The sequence below is a fragment of the Ochotona curzoniae genome, unplaced genomic scaffold, assembly GCF_017591425.1.
Source record: "Ochotona curzoniae isolate NIBS_2020 unplaced genomic scaffold, NIBS_Ocur_1.0 contig_1302, whole genome shotgun sequence".
NCBI classification, from domain to species: Eukaryota; Metazoa; Chordata; class Mammalia; order Lagomorpha; family Ochotonidae; genus Ochotona; species Ochotona curzoniae.
The window spans coordinates 7524977-7540406 of NW_024465035.1; the positions used below are offsets into that span (position 1 = coordinate 7524977).

Consider the following 15430-nt stretch of genomic DNA (forward strand, 5'->3'; position numbering starts at 1 on the left):
GGGTCATAGCCAAGTATTCTGGGGGAAGTCTGAAGGATTTTCAGCAAGGAACACTACTTAGATTGAGTAGTCAACCTTGGTAACTGGGTATTTGATCTCTGGAATGATGGTAATCATTTCATTTGGAGCCTACTCTAACAGACTCTTCAAGGTGAAGAGCTTGTGCCCTTGAATCAGGCATGTCTTAGAAAAAAACCTCTGTGAATAGAAACCGCAAAGGGAACTGGCATGGTAGTGCAGCAAGCTAAATTACCAACTGGGATCCCCTTCATCCCATACCAGAATTCCAATTGCAGTCCTGGCCCTTCTGCTTCTGATCCAGATTTTTTTGCTCATGCATCTGGGAATGCAGTAGGCTGTGCAAGTGGCTGAGCCCCTGCTACCCTCATGGGAGAGAATGATGGTGTTGGGCTACTGGTTTCAGCCTGGTCCATCCCCAACCACCACAGTCATGTGGGAAGAAAATCATCAGCTGATGGAAGAGCTCTCTTTTTTTTCTCTTCATTTTCTTTCATGTTTGTTCTCTCAACTTTTCAAATAGACAAAAATAAACACAGAATATAATTATAGCAAAAATTTCATTGAGTATTGAGAAAGTATTTCAATTTTCGTGTGGACTATAGTTTTATTTTTTCATATTAGTCCTGACAGAGATACTATTCTGTCTCTTTTCTTTTTAATTTTTTTCAGGTAGAAAAGCTGAAGTCTGAGGTTGGTTGAGAAAATTCTGTCGAGGATTAACTAGTATTTAGAGCAGAGGTTGTAAAGTAATATATTTCATTTACAGAATTTAGTTACTGTTTAACTTAGATCATTTGTTCTGACATTGGGAAAGAGGCCATCGATGTTTCGTTTCTCTTGTTTTTTGTTACTTGAAAATCAGCACCTTACTACCTCTTTCATAGCCAAGTGATGTGAAGAAAATTAAAACAAAAACTATCACACATGCAGACAGTAAAAATTCAACTTTTTTTAGATCAATGTAACGACATTTTAAAAAGATTTATTGGTCAGCATCAGTGTTTTGTGGCTCAACGGGCTAATCCTCGACCTTCAAATGCTGGCATCCATGTGGGCACTGGTTCACATCCCAGTTGCTCCACTTCTGATCCAGCTTCCTGCTTGTAGCCTGGGGAGGTAGCAGAGGATGGCCCAAGCCCTTGGGACTCAGTGTCCACATGGGTGACACAGAAGAAACTCCTAGTCTCTGGCTGTGGATTGGCTCAGCTCTGGCCCTTGTGGCCATTTGGGGAATGAACAAGTGAATGGAAGATCTTTCCTTATGTGTGTGTCTGTCTGTAAGTCTGCCTTTCTAATAATAATAATAATAATACATATATATATTTTTAAAGAGAAAATTTCATATATCAGAAGCACTTTCCTTATGAGTTTTCAAGATTAGTTTCCTGTTGGTATTTGCAGGAACAATGGCAGGAATAGTATTCACACTATTAGTAATATTACTCTAATTATTTAGATTGTAACATTAATGACTTTTTTACAAAAGAGGGTTGAGATTCTAAAGAGTAGACTAAGCTGCTCTAAGTCATGAAAGAAGACATTGGCATACTTGTATTAAAAATTGGTGATCAGAGGCCTAGTCTCCAATTTGTATCGATAAAACAATGAATTCTAACGAGAATTCCTAATCACCACGTGCAAAATGCCTTTCAATGTACTCAGTTTCAGAATAACTTCCATGTGTTTGCATATAGCTATTCATCTAAATGCCACAGTTTCCATTATTTCTTTTAGCTTTTGTTTTTGTGATTTGTGACTTAATTTCTTCATATAACAGGTATTTGAGGCATGTGGGTTATTTCAGATGGCAAGTTAAGGACCGGAAATGCAAGATGACTGTCACTGTGATGAGAGTGATTAGGTTGTGGCAATGAGAAGATGGGAGCTATGTACTGGAGAAAGAATTAACAGGACTTGCTAATGGGGATTGAAAATAGCGGGAGGGGGAAGCTAACAATCTGGACTAGTTTTCCAAGTTTCTAGTTTGAGAACTGGGTTGGATTTTTTGTTGTTGTCACTGACTGTGAAGGAGAATCTTGAGTATTTGGAGACAAGTTTTAGGAGGGAGAAAATAAGGGTTGAACACAAAGAACCCCTTGAAGGTATGAATTCAGTAGAAATCAGTATGATGTATGTGCAAATTGGAAGATCTGGGTCTTGAAAAACATGCATTGATTTTATTCTACAAGTGAGAAGATTGTGGAAATTAAGAAGTCTCTGAGCCCTTGGGGTAATGGAGTATATGATGCTAGTTGGTGTTAATTCCAGATATTCTTCTGATGCTTAAATTCTTCATGCTGCACCCCTGTAACGCTATCAGTGGCCACTCAAGCAACATGTAACTGCTGTATTCACAGAGGGAGTGAGACAATATCTAGTTTGCATATATGTCAGACACCCTGGAGAATGGTTAACAAAAAACTTTTTCAAACCTTTCTTCTAATACTTGAAAGTCTATTTCCCAGTGTACCTGATCATTAATCTTTCCCACGTCCCCTTCCCCAAACGTGGTGTCAAGATAGTTCCTTTATAAGAAACCTAGATGGCTAAGAAGGGTTTCCTTTCTTCATCCTGGCTTCTTCATCTCTTGGTGTTTTGGGCTTATTTTCTCATTGGTCAATGATAAGGTTGGATGAGATACCACAGAATTGTTTTCTAGCTTAAGTTTTCACAGTTCAAAATTCCCAAGTCCACCTTTGAATGCACAAGAGTATGTGTATTAAATTATTAGTGGATGATACTAGCAAGAGATTAAATTGACCAATCCCTATATTTTTCAGATATGGATTTTCATATTTATGTTTATACAAATGAGTGGAATCCTTACTCTTAAAAAACAGAAGTGTCATTCATTTCTGTGGTATTTTTAAAATTTTTGCCATATGAAGATTGCATATAGTATTTACCATTATTTGAAAATCTGTTTTTTTGAAAACCATATGATGAACACTTCCCAGAACTCAAAAGTTTATCTGTGAACCAAAAAAAAAAAAAGGTGTAATTCCCACCTGTGTTACTTAGACTGTGCCCTAGGTTGAGTGCAGTCCTGTGAGATCCATTGATGGAAAAGGGAGAGGATAGATGAGGGTATTACAGCATCAAGTTCTGAAAGATAAAGGCTTGCTCTGTTATTTGCCCACTTGCCACTCCTACCTCCTACTCCTGCAGGGACAAAGGACAACTGTGATAAACTATTCCCAGAAAGATATTCTGGGATCTGAACATTTACTATGCGAATCCTAGGCTAATGCCGTGATCTGTGCCATTCGTAAGGAATCTAAATGGGATTTTAACATTAACTCTACATGGCCCTCTCCACACTACTGCAGGTGTTAAGGCTGTACATGACTTCTGTTTAAACTCACTTCTTGGTCAAATCCAGGCTCTGACTGAGTCTGCAGGTGGCTCTTTGCATCAAAGGACAGTGGAGTAGAACTGTAATATGTGGTACATTATGTGACATATCATGTTTCTCTGTTCTACTTTTACTGTTGTGGCACTCAAAGCCCGATTTCTATCAGCAGATAACTTGAGGTGTCCAGTAACGTTTGCCTTTAGTCTTCACAGTACTTTTTCACTTGTGCTGATTTTATAGATCCTACAAAGTGCCTCTCTTAAAAAATAATTGTGTTTCAAAAACAAAGTACTTGTTACACACACACAGCAGGAGAGACGGACACAGTGAGAGGGAGAACGCTCACTGGATGGTTCACTTTTCAAATGCTGCCAATAGATGATGCTTATCCAGGCTGAAGCTGGGAGGCAGGAACTCAGTCATCCTTGCCCACATCCGTGGTAGGGACAGAACTGTGGGCCATCACCTGCTTCCTCCCAGGGAGCAGATTTGTAGAAAGCTGGAATGGAGCTAGGAGCTGGGACTTGAAGCCAGGTACTCCGATATGGGATGTGGTGCTCCAGGTAGCACTTTGCCTGCTCCCTAGGTCTCTCCCTTTTCATGAGTTTGCTACCTTAATTGATGTTCTCATCTCTGAAAGAAAGGATGGCCTCTGGTGGACCTGTGTTTTTTATCTCCTTCATCCAGTGAAGTGAACAGAATGCCTACCACAGTGTGTGTGTGTGTGTTTGATCTGCTAGTTTGTTCTCATAATTATTGTAACATAATTAGTGATTAAATATGCCTTGAACTTTGAAGTATTAATACAAAAAAGAAACAGAATTCTTTATTTGAAGGCATATGCTGTGTGGAGTGTTCCAGTAAAGATAAGTGGTTAAAAATAAAGATACAGTGCTCACTTCAGCAGCACATACAGTAAAATTGGAATGATGTAGAGATTAGCCTGGCCCCTGTGCAAGGATGATAAACAAATTTGTGATGCATTCCATATTTGAAAAAAATATAAATAATAAATAAAGCAAAAAAAATGCAAAGCTGAGCATGAGACAAATAGAAAAACTTAGGGAAAACTTAGCCATGAGGATTCTACATTCTGATTACTCTGAAAGTGTCTTTAGTTTATTCCTTCGCTTTTGGACACCAGATTTGAAATTGTGACAGAGGTGGAGCTAAGTTTAGCCAACATTTAAAGAAAGGACATTTACTTTGTAACCGAGTATTGGTAAGTGAAGGTAAAATGTTGGAGATACAAAGAAACAATTAAGACGTATAGCTTTTATTTGCAGTTTCCTACTTCAGTCAAATTTCTTAATTCTCCAACTTACTATGATGTCAGATGACAGAATACAGTACAAATGAATTTTAATCACTTTGTGAATAGGAGGGATAGCATACTAAAATATATAGTAATGAATAAATATCAATGCATGTATTTACATGAAACCCAATGTTACTATTCGTATTTGACCAAAAATGTCTTGCTAATAAAGGGTTAGCATGAATATATATATAAAAAAAACCTTTACTTTCTTTGATCTTTTTTATGAGAATTTTCCTTGTGGAGCTTACACAAAGCTACCCAGGGAGTGGGTGACTATAACATAGACTCAGGGCTGCCAGTTCAGAGCCCTGAGTATTTCTCGAAACTTGCTGTGGTTATAGGCAATTTCTGGGCATTACACTCAGCCAAAGATGTAGTGGTCAAGTTCACTACTAACTGGTGTGTCACTTAGACTTGTTGAGACTGGATTTCCTCACCTATAAAAATGGAATTCATACCTTATCTCACAAAGATATACAGAGAAAATTTAAGCACAATAAACAAAGAGGTATCTAGCATGGTAGCAATCTTCACACATGCAGTTAAAGAGCCCTCCTCTTTCATGTTTTTCTCAAATATAATAATTAGCATCTAGGTTAAATAAATGCATGAACAAGCAGGTTATCACCTTCTTGCTCTCTTTTATCCTTACATAAGTGCCTACATTAGATTATTCTACACGTATTGACATGAAACTAAAGAAACGGATCAGCTGTTGGGCTTTTTGTATATACAAGCCTTTAAAATCCCTAATTCTTTGGGATAATACAAAGGCATCTCTTGACAACTGTTGCTTCTGTTTCACTCATATAACACAGGAGGTTCTTGGGGTTCTGTATGAGTGCATGGAAAAAGAAGCTAAATGGTGATAACACCATTCCACATGGCTCCGGCTCAGCCTCAGTGTCCATCACTGAAGAACATCTCGGAGTATTGAAATCTGAATGTCTCCACCTTCTACATCCCCTCTTCACCTTAAAGGTGGATCTGGAATCACTGTTGTGAGAACTTCCTCTGCAGGGCCCCCAGTGCCCTGGGCTGCCACGGTGAATCTAGGCCAGGGCACTGCACTGTTCTGTGCAGTTGACAAATTCCTCTGCTGCTGCTTCCTTTTTTTTTTTTTTTCCTTCTATGAAGTTTAAAATAAACAATTAACCTATTTCCAACACAGTGTTTGGTATTGATTTAATTTAGCATGTGTTATTCATCTGCATGCCTCACAACGGTTGTTTAATTGTCTAAATCTTCCCTTGTAGCGCCCTGCCTATGGAATCTCGTTCTACAGAACACTCCTCACCGAGTGTGGCTTACTATTTCCATAACATCTGTCTTTTCTACTAAAGAGCAGATTAACAATTATGCTTCTTTTGAAGGGCTGTGTGTGTGTGTTAAGGGAGATTTGGGCAAGATAATTTATTGCACAACTCACTTTTCTGTACAATACTTAGCAGTTCTACCACCAGGCCACATGTTTTGCCTGTACCCACAATGCAACTGGCAGTGTTGCCCTTTTCTTTTGCTTTATTATGCCACAGAATGCCACATTTGTTCCTTTAAGCATGATCGTGTACAAAAGAAACAGCATATACGATCTTTCCTCCTGCTAACTCTTCCTATGCTTTTCTTTCTCCTTCCCCTTCTCTCTCACACATGCACACACAAATTGCATGCATACATACACAAGCTGCTTTAAATTGTGTTAAGCAGTAAAGCAGAAGGATTTTTTAAATTAGTGTTTTGTTTTGGCAATGGTTGCTGATGTGTTCACGTAATACAGTTTTAATCAAATCCCCAAAGCTGAAGACCTTTCAGCATATCTTAGGCTGCACTGTGCAGGGCTTACTCCACTTGAAGTGGCCACCAGGGAGGTACAATTAGCTGTTCCCATGGAGAAGTTTGTTATAGTAATAAATAATAAGTAGCATAGGTAGCGATGGAATCAATTAAAGATATTTTTGACTATCTAATGTTTGATGGGAATGCTAAATAATTGACAACAAATTTTTGACTATATTTTCTGTCTGCATGTTTCCTTGTAACTAAACATTGGCCATGAACATAGGACAGTGTCTGGGGTCACTACTTTTTCTTTCTTAAAGCCACATCCTCAAAGATATGTGTAAGAGATAGTTGCAGTCTTTACATAGCCAGGCTGATTTTTAGAGGGTTAAAACTCTGCTGTAAATATTTGCTGCAGGCAGAAATCTAGCATATGAAGCAGGAGAACAAATTGTGTTATCAGTTGCAAAAACAATCTGTTTCACCATTCATTTATTTTTTTTTAACCAGTGTTAAACAGAACAATAGGAGTTGACTGGCTGAGAGGGCTTTGTGCTTTGTCTTTGGGTTCCGACCACTTCAATGCTGAAATGGGAATTTGGCAATTGGGACTTTGGTAAAGAGCTCTAAAGGTTTTGGCATGTTGACAGGAGGAAAATAATCAAAATAGTTAAGCTACTTTGGTTCGAACGTGGTGAGAGTGATGTTCACGAATTTCTGGATAAATGAATTCTCGAAAGAGGATGGAAGGGTTTGTTGTGTGTATTCAGGGATGAATGCATGTGCCACACATCACCTAAAGCAGATAGTGATCCATGAGTTAGTAAGGTTTACATGAAAAGACACAATTGTTCCTTCAAAGATATTGGATCAGTGACATATGGTCTCAATGCCAATGTGGTATCAATGGGAATTTGTGACTGAAATTTGGGCTCAATCAAGCTGAAGTCATAATTATCATTATCGACTAAGGCAAACTAGTTCCACCTGGTACTGTTTTACACAACTTGTTTAACTGTTGAAAGTAACTTCGTGCACAGATTGCTTCCATGCTTTCTTAATGGTCTCGAAGAAGTAACAATATATTTATCCCAGAGCAGCCTCTGGGAAGCAGCCTCTATGAGCCACAGCCACTGGGGTGGGAAATTTCTAAGTATGTGTTAATTACATGAGGTCAGATGTGTTTAATATAATGGCATCTTGTACCATTGCCAGTTTTTATAAGTAAAGTTTCATTGAAACACAATGGCATTCATTATGTATCGTCTATGGTTGATTTTTGTACAATAGTGGAATTGAATAGTTGCAGCAGAAACTATGTGCGACCCGCAAAGTGGAAAATCTTTGCTATTTAACCCTTTGCAGAAATGTTTGGGAACTTCAAACTTAGATTCCCTTGACAGAATTACTTCAGTTTTATGCGAACTGCTACATTCCCTTGAGAGGACAACGTTTTTTCTCCCCATCCATCCATCTATCCCTGATTTTCAGTTTCAAAATCAGTAAGCCAAATAATCAGACTCATCAGGTGATCAGAATCATAAATCTATTATTTATCTAAAAGAGGGAAGAATCCCAATCACTGGTTGACTGCCCAAATGCCCACAATGCATCGGGGCTGGACCAGGCCAAAGCAGGTGTCAGAAACTCAGTCTGGGTGCCCTTCACAGATGACAGGGTAACAAGCACTTAACACATCACTACTGCCTCCCAGTGTGTACTTTGGAAGCAAGTTGAAATTAGGAACAGAGCTGAGACTTGAATTCGTGGGATATGGTATCTTAACTGGGGTGACTGCTGAGGTAGCATGTTCTCATGGAGCAATATTTAATCTTCAAGATGAAAGCCTGAAGGAGAAAAAATTATTTTCAGTAGTCATTCAAGTTAAACTCGTCTTTAATTTTTGAGAACCTGTATCGCCTTGTTATCTACCATTACTAATAAATTGAAGATGACCTTCTTGAGGGAACGGGCAGAACTTTGTCCTTTAGGATGCTACGTCTTCATCTCCATCACATAGCCCTTCGGGTTTTTTTAGGACACACCTGCCAACATGTAGGTCAAGAGGAACAATGTTGAACACAGAGCTAGCAATAGCCCTGTCTTCCCGGTTCACTCTATGGGTTGATCCCACGATCTGCTACAGGATTTTCTCATGTCTTTCATGTTCTTGACCGCTCAGCTTTATCGCACATGGTCCTCTTTACATTGTCTTCCAGCAACACGAAAGAGGGAGACATACTCATTCTGTTTAAGCCTTTCACATAATGTTCCACTTTTTTTTTTTAACCAAAATCTCCTTTTTATCTCTTTTTTCAGCTATTCTTTTAAATCATATTTAGGCATTGTTGTTCTTTATGCTCTACATCAAATGAAGAAAATTTCTTCATCTAAACTACTTTTTCTTATGTAGTATAGACTGCATTTTTGGGCAAATATTTATTAAAATGTCTGTCCACATAGTAGTCAAAGACCATAACCTTTCTTTATCTTTACGGCTTGATTTAGAAGCTGAGATGCAGTAGGGGACTTTGGGTATGCAATGAATGGATAAATAGATCAAAGCAGAATTATCTGGGATGTAGGAGATAAAACACAAAGTCTGGACCTCAAATCATTATGAATTATGGCATGCCACGTTTTTCATATGGCTGCCACTAGGTCTAAAAGGATTCTTTTTGTTAGCTCTAATACAGCGTTCTCTTGTGCTAAGATTACTGAAGATAATGATTTGGAGATAGGTGAAGTTTAATTTTTTTAAACGGCTAAATTCCAATCAGATGCACTGGTGTTTTGAACCTGTAGGCCAAATCTACTTATTAAAAAATACTCCCCCCCCAAGACATACATACACACACATAGACACGCACACACAAAACCACTGAGTATCTGTACAATTAACAATGCACACAAGTAGGTCCTTCTAATGAGTCACTTGAATGCAAAATCAACTGTAATTCAAGAAACCAAAAACACAAAGAGTGTTGAGATTCATGACTGGTCCAACTTGTTTTACCTGTTATGGACAAAGAAAGGTTTAATGAGATCCCAGGGTGTGGTTTGGGGGAAGGTCTACCTTATGTTACAAGGAGCATTCTGTGTCTCCCCCTGCTGGTTGGTGGAATAACTAAATGCAACAACCCCTAGGAAACTAAAGCCAAGGTGGTATCTGGTATCCACCACATCTGGTATCCACCTGGCCACAGTGGACTTTTAGTAAGGAAAGCTGAAACAGAGTTCAAGTAAGGATATTTCTCTCATTTTCAGCTTTCCAATGCTAGCTAATTAGTATTCTGCATTTCTTAACAATTCTAACTTCACATCCCATTGACAGAACCATTAAGAAGTCTACTTCTTGCATATTTTGATTTCAGGCTATCACTACATTTTGATTAGAATTGTTTAAAGAAGATTGTGTCTGAAAAGAATCCAAAGTGTTACCACAAGGGATAGCATCTCCCTCTCCCCATTTTCAAAGATGGCTATTATTGTTACTAATATGTCTCTCATATTCTGGAAACACGAGAAAATGAAAGTGGTTTTTATAAATAGAAACATTACACGAGGTAAAAGCACAGGAAATAGTGGGGAACAAGGAAAAGAAACATTAAGATCTGTGTTATCCCTTTGATTACTGATTAAATAGCTGAATGAGTCAAGTCATGCTAAGAGCCTCAAAGAAGATACTATGTGATCAATAATCTATAACCAGGAAATGACTTCATTGAAACATGGCAACTACATGCCATTATCAGCTAAGAAGTAAAGATTATACACTAAATAGGACAGGAAAAACAGGAGTAGAAATTTCTTTTTGAAATTTGTTGGTTTTAATGATGTATATAGAGTTGAGAAGGATGAATACCCAAGTGGACCACTAATTAGTGTGGGAAAGCTCAAAGGATGGGGAAAGTAGATGAGACAATTGATTCCATTTTTTTCTCTTCCTGTATCTGGGGGGAGTGGGAAGAGAAGGGAAGAGGACTGTGCCAGTGATTGCTTTGAGTCCAGCATAGCCTATCCTCTGTGTTGGCCTTTGCCATTGGATGTGGCCTGGCTCATCCCCAGTCCTAACTTTAGCTGGTGGGTACTGCAGGCTAGCCTTCCCAGCCTTCCTCCATCCCTGAGTTCTTGAAAACTGGCAAGTGTGATAGCCCAGCCAGGTTTCCCCACATTCCATCCTAGCTCCTGCATGTGCCGGTGCTACAATTTGATCTAGTCCTGCCCAGTCTGCCCCCAAGATAACCTATATACCTGCTGACAAGTGGAGCATCCCTGCCCAGCCTGACCAACACCAAGGACTGAATCACATGCTCACCAGCACGAGCTATTGTCCACCAGGGGAGTTCCTTAATTTCCCGCACTAGGCCCATTCCTGACCCAAATCTCATGCATACCAGTGGGTGCTATACCACTAGTATTGGCCAGGTGGATGTTGCTGCCTGGCCTGCCCCACCCTCAATTTTGGGGAGTGCCTGCAGATACTGTAACCTGGACTGGCCAGGCCTAATCCCAACCCCAGTATCCATGAGCGTTAGCAAGTACCATGCTCATGCTTAGTTTGTCCTGTCAGCAACCCCAGCTCTTGAGCAAACCAGTAGATAATGCAGTCCCACATGGGTGAGCCCACATACCCCCCACAGAATCTGTACCCAGTCCTGGTTCTTTAACACATTCCGGTTAGTGTCATGGTCCAACCTAATGTGAGTCATACCATGTTCCAGCACTCACAGGTTGGTACTGTGATCCAGCTCTGCAAAATGTGTCCCCCAGCCAGAGTGTTCATGTAGAACAATGGGCTATGGTCAGTGGTGGTCAGTATTAACTAGCCCAGCTCAAGTCTTCCATGTGGAAAGGTACATTTGTCTGACTCAGAAAGGTCCTCCAATGACCTTCCTCAAAACTGCTCGGCCTCAACCCCCTTACTTATATGCAAGTACAGTGGCTTTGTTGGTGGGAATCTTCCAGAACTCCTTCGTCGCCTGCAATGTACTCCCTTAGTGGTCCCCCTCCCACCTTCCCTGAACAATCCACAGCTCTCATGCCTATATGGTTTCCCTAGCCAATCCTCCATCAGGGTGGCATGCTGGCCTGGAGGGCGCCCAGCCTATGCATGGAGCCCAAAGTCTGGTACTCTATCACATATACTGGCCTGAGGCCTTATCCACCCACCCAAGCACATGGATGAGTCCCCATGCCCAGTCATCAGCATAGCCTACCAGCATGCCAGTACTGTTTCAAGTACTGAAACTGTCAGTTGAGAAGGTTGAAAATGTTGAGGAAGTTATCCTTTCAATAAGGCAGAGAGAAAAAATTCTCACTCCTTAGAAGGAAAAAAAATTAGAACTATCTGAAAGATGTAAAGGGATTGGTGAGTATTTGGGGGGAAGACAAATTCTGATATGGAACTCTACGAATCTAGGAACTACCTTGTGACTAGTAGGCGGGAATTATAGCAAAAAGGTTAATTAACTGGCATGGAGTGAACTGATGGCTGGATTTGTAGGAGATGAAGTTAGTGAGACAGTAGCGGCTAGACTTTGTGTTGTTTGAAGACAGGACATTAAGCCTTTTTTAAATATTAAGTGAGACTGGAGGCATTGGAAGATTTGAAGAAGAGGCTCAATGTATATGGTCCTACTTTTTATTTGGCATCACTCTACTTGCCAAATTGATAATATAGAGGACTTACATGGAATTAGGTGAACTAACCAGGAGACTGGAAGTAAGATGAGAGATAACTTGATGAGATTGGTAGCAGCAAACGTGACAGAAGATACTGGCATATAAATAAATTGTGAAAGTTGAGTTACCTGTAGTCATCAGAATGTATGGTCTAGGGAAGAATCAAGTTTTCTCTAAGACATGCCTTAGCCAGCAAGTGAATAGAATAGCATGAGAGGAGTAAATTGCTTAAAGTGGGGGAGGGGAGGACTGAGGATCTGACTGGGAGTTACTTTTGTGCCAAGTAAGTCTGAGATGATGGCATTTGAAGCAAAAATTGCTGAGAAGGCTCTTGAATGTAATGCAACTGGTTTGCAGTAGGGCGGTCGGGCTATATGTAGAGATTTGGTACTTATCAGACTCTAGTGAACTGAGAGCTCCAAGGCAATGAGAGAAGAACTCCAGAACTTAACTGTTAGGTACCAAACATTCCTCGGCTGGAGAACTGTAGACATTTCCAGGAGGTGAAGGAGAAGTGGCTAGTGAAAAGCAGCTCAGGTAGAACTCCAGGAAGGAAAAGCCTTAGGAAAGAGAGATCAGATATGACGCATGCTGCCGGCCGATACATCAGAGAAGATAAGAAATGAGACGTATGCATAAGATTTACAATATTGAGGCCAGCTGTATTTTACAAAGAATTTTATTTGCATCAACTGGTGAGAATGTATTTGGGTAGAGTGAATTTAAAGAGAATGTGTGGAGAGTAACTCTAGATTATTTTTGCTGTTACAGATGGGGGGAGAGATGAGATGTTGTTGTGGATGGAATGGGTTTATGGAAAGCTTTGTTTTAGATATTTATATGATGTGGAGAAAGATTCAGTAGATAAGGGTTGTGCTAGCAGATGTGTGCAAAAATTTCTAGAGCAGTTTTCTCAAATGGGATGAGATCAAAAGAAAATAAAAGTGTTGGGCCTTTCCTGGCTTTTATGATGTCCACTCAGGGGCAGGGAAGAAGGCAGAGAGCCATGGCAATGAAGCAGGTGGGTTGTGGTGGGGCCTCTCTTCCAACTGTCCCTATCATCTCAGTTAAAGTCTGAGCAAAGGGAGAGCTGCCAGATGTTTAAGGAGGGAGGAAAAAGTGTAACACAGTCACCTTGGAGAGAGTGTGAATGGACTGGGGAAATGTGCAGTGATTGGCCACATAAAGGGCTCTCTTGTGGAGAGTGAGCAGGAACTTAAAGTGAGACAAGTCAGCATTCCTGTGTTTATTTCCAGCTTCATTTAGTTCCAAAGGTGCAGGTGAGGATAACAGGAGAGTGGATTTGTGCAGGGCTGCATTTTTGGAGAGAGTAGGCCTAAGAGACCAAAGGAGAGAAGACACATACATGGAAGTGTTTGTAAGGGTGGACTATACTGTTTTATCTGCACAAGAGGTGGAGAGAAGGTGTGAAAGGTCCAGAAGCCATTTTAAATGTGAAGTCAGTGTTTGCAAACTCCCAGTGCTGAGTGGGACTGTTAGAGATTGTCAGTTGGAGAGACTGGAGTTGGTGGACAGAGGGACACGTATTAAGGGGGTGCGATTTAGGGGAACAACAATGTGTAAAGTAAGAATGCAAGAAGGGGGCTAAGTATGGAGAAGTTTAAGGAAATGAGCAATCAGGGTTTTGGATATGTCATCTATGTGGACATTGAAATCACTATAAATTAGGCTGGGAGTAGATCGTAGAAAATGGCACAATGTCAGAAACTAAAGTCTCTGAAGATTTGGAGGGGGTGGCTGTTAGCTCACAGCTGCTCAGGGAAGAAACGGGAAGAGGGTTACCATCTTATGACTAAGAGGTCAGGTCTGGAGAGCTTTGGGAGGAAAAGAAAGAGAACTGATAAGAAAGACAGCCATTGTAGGTGAACACACAGTGGGAAAGATGACAATGGAGACGATGAGAACCCCAGGAGAGCACCTCAGAGAGGAGCCCCAGGAGATGGCCCTTGGAGAGGACTCTAGATGAGGACCCCCCAAAGAGGACACTAGAAGAGGAGCCCAGGAGAGGATTCCAGAGAGGACCTGAGAAGAGGTTGAAGCAAGGTTGAAGTATGAGAGATTGTAGATTCCCAAGAGGGAATTCCAAACAGCCTATCCCAGAATTCAAATGGTTCTACAAAATGCAAAATAGATTCAGAAAAGGATTTCCGTAGAACAGGGAGATTAGAGTATGAGGCTATGGATCACACAAGTGAGAGCCAACTCCAGATAGATGGCGGAGAATTCTTGTGTTCGTGCCCATTCCCCAGGACCCCTTCTCCCACCCCTTTCCTTTGACATTTGTGAATCTTTTCTTCATATCTCTTTAGTTTTTTCTAATTGTTTTGAGGATAGAGTAAGAAAGGAATCATACATCATCTATGTTTTTATGATTGACATTTTTCAGTAAAAATATTCCCCTGAAATTCATGTAAATTATATCTTGTATTCATTATCCATTTTTATTGCTGAAATATATTGTATGAAATGAGTGTGTCCAAACTTTTACTCATCTAAGGATATTTGAATTATTTTCAGTATTCTATTACCAATCAAGTTGCATAGACACTTTAGTATGGTATTACCACTGTCTTTTCAAAACTTTTTTGGTTCTAAACTGCCTTTTGAATTTGGTGTTTTCATGCTCTTTGGCCTAACTCAACATAAATAAATCCATACTTACTAAAATTGTAAAAAAAGCTGATTGGGAAATCACATTGGGACACAGCTTCTAGAATGAACAACACACACACACACACACGCACGCACCCCTTCATCAATATGGATGAGTCTCACAAGCGTGATACTTAGTGAATGAAGCCAGTCACTACAGTTAACCTCGACCTGGACTGTACATAAAAAGAAGTAAACCGTAGGGAGAGATCGTGACGGGTTCCAGAGGTGTGTGTGTGTTAGGTTTCACTGTCTCACTTCTGTAAAGTTGAGGAAGACACACTGATGAGAAGTGCAGCTTCTGAATGTAGATATTGCAATCAAGCATTTTAGAATGAACTTCAGCATGTGCTACAAGGCCTTTCTAATGTGTGCTTTGTTACTCATGATAGGCTGGAATCCACAATCCCATTTACGTTTCAGTCATCAATAGCGTTTTATTTTGTAATGCTCTCAGAGAAAAGGAGAGAGAAGTGCTTTAGGCTTGGTGGCTTGAACAAACTCTCACTCATTTGCTTGTAGTGGTAGCATTGATTTCATCTGGAATTCCTTTTTTTCCTGTAATCGATCTCACTATCAACACCCAACCTGAGAAG

At 40.2% G+C, this 15430-nt stretch overlaps 1 non-coding gene across 1 annotated transcript; it reads left to right on the forward strand.

The window, feature by feature from the left end:
* Positions 1–4267: 4267 nt before the first annotated feature.
* On the forward strand, positions 4268–4371 carry LOC121146302. Its single transcript, XR_005882180.1, has one exon. It is a non-coding gene; the product is annotated as a U6 spliceosomal RNA (small nuclear RNA).
* The last annotated feature ends 11059 nt before the right edge of the window (positions 4372–15430 follow it).